Source organism: Triturus cristatus, unplaced genomic scaffold, assembly GCF_964204655.1.
Source record: "Triturus cristatus unplaced genomic scaffold, aTriCri1.1 SCAFFOLD_335, whole genome shotgun sequence".
NCBI classification, from domain to species: Eukaryota; Metazoa; Chordata; class Amphibia; order Caudata; family Salamandridae; genus Triturus; species Triturus cristatus.
In genome coordinates, this window is record NW_028187910.1 from 267717 (window position 1) to 269875 (window position 2159).

The following is a 2159-nucleotide window of genomic DNA, read 5'->3' on the forward strand; positions in this document are numbered from 1 at the left end:
CTGGAGCACCTCACATGCACAGAGAGGACAGTGACAGTATTTGTAGACATCCTACCTCTGGAGCAAGTCACATGCACAGAGAGGGCAGGGACCGTGTTTGTAGACATCCAGCCAGGGCAGTGACAGTATTTGTACACATCCTAACTCTGGAGCAAGTCACATGCACAGAGAGGGCAGGGACAGTGTTTGTAGACATCCTAACTCTGGAGCAAGTCACATGCACAGAGAGGGCAGGGACAGTGTTTGTAGACATCCAGGCAGGGCAGGGACAGTATTTGTAGACATCCTAACTCTGGAGCAACTCACATGCACAGACATGGCAGGGCCACTGTCTGTAGACATCCTAACTCTGGAGCACCTCACATGCAGAGAACGGACAGTGTCAGTATCTGTAGACATCCTAACTCTGGAGCACCTCACATGCACAGAGAGGGCAGTGACAGTGTCTGTAGACATCCTAACTCTGGAGCACCTCACATGCACAGAGAGGGCAGGGACAGTGTTTGTAGACATCCAGACACGGCAGTGACAGTATTTGTAGACATCCTAACTCTGGAGCAAGTCACATGCTCAGAGAGGGCAGGGACAGTGTTTATAGACATCCTAACTCTGGAGCAAGTCACATGCACAGAGAGGGCAGGGACAGTGTTTGTAGACATCCAGGCAGGGCAGGGACAGTATTTGTAGACATCCTAACTCAGGAGCAACTCACATGCACAGACATGGCAGGGCCAGTGTCTGTAGACATCCTAACTCTGGAGCACCTCACATGCACAGAGAGGGCAGTGACAGTGTTTGTAGACATCCTAACTCTGGAGCACCTCACATGCACAGAGAGGGCAGTGACTCTGGAGCACCTCACATGCACAGAGGGGACAGTGACAGTATTTGTAGACATCTTAACTCTGGAGCAAGTCACATGCACAGAGAGGGCAGGGACAGTGTTTGTAGACATCCTAACTCTGGAGCAAGTCACATGCACAGAGAGGGCAGGGACAGTGTTTGTAGACATCCAGGCAGGGCAGGGACAGTATTTCTAGACATCCTAACTCTGGAGCAACTCACATGCACAGACATGGCAGGGCCAGTGTCTGTAGACATCCTAACTCTGGAGCACCTCACATGCAGAGAACGGACAGTGACAGTATCTGTAGACATCCTAACACTGGAGCACCTCACATGCACAGAGAGGGCAGTGACAGTGTCTGTAGACATCCTAACTCTGGAGCACCTCACATGCACAGAGAGGGCAGGGACAGTGTTTGTAGACATCCTAACTCTGGAGCACCTCACATGCACAGAGAGGGTAGTGACTCTGGAGCACCTCACATGCACAGAGAGGACAGTGACAGTATTTGTAGACATCCTACCTCTGGAGCAAGTCACATGCACAGAGAGGGCAGGGACCGTGTTTGTAGACATCCAGCCAGGGCAGTGACAGTATTTGTACACATCCTAACTCTGGAGCAAGTCACATGCACAGAGAGGGCAGGGACAGTGTTTGTAGACATCCTAACTCTGGAGCAAGTCACATGCACAGAGAGGGCAGGGACAGTGTTTGTAGACATCCAGGCAGGGCAGGGACAGTATTTGTAGACATCCTAACTCTGGAGCAACTCACATGCACAGACATGGCAGGGCCACTGTCTGTAGACATCCTAACTCTGGAGCACCTCACATGCAGAGAACGGACAGTGACAGTATCTGTAGACATCCTAACTCTGGAGCACCTCACATGCACAGAGAGGGCAGTGACAGTGTCTGTAGACATACTAACTCTGGAGCACCTCACATGCACAGAGAGGGCAGTGACAGTGTCTGTAGACATCCTAACTCTGGAGCAACTCAAATGCACAGAGAGGGCAGTGACAGTGATTGTAGACATTCAGACAGGGTAGGGACACTGTCAATAGACATCCTGACTCTGGAGCACCTTGCATGCACAGAGAGGGCAGTGACAGTGTCTGCAGACATCCTGACTCTGGAGCAACTCACATGCATAGAGAGGGCAGCGACAGTGTTTGTAGACATCCTAACTCTGGAGCACCTCACATGCACAGAGAGGGCAGTGAAAGTGTTTGTAGACATCCTAACTCTGGGGCACCTCACATGCACAGAGAGGGCAGGGACAGTGTTTGTAGACATCCTAACTCTGGAGC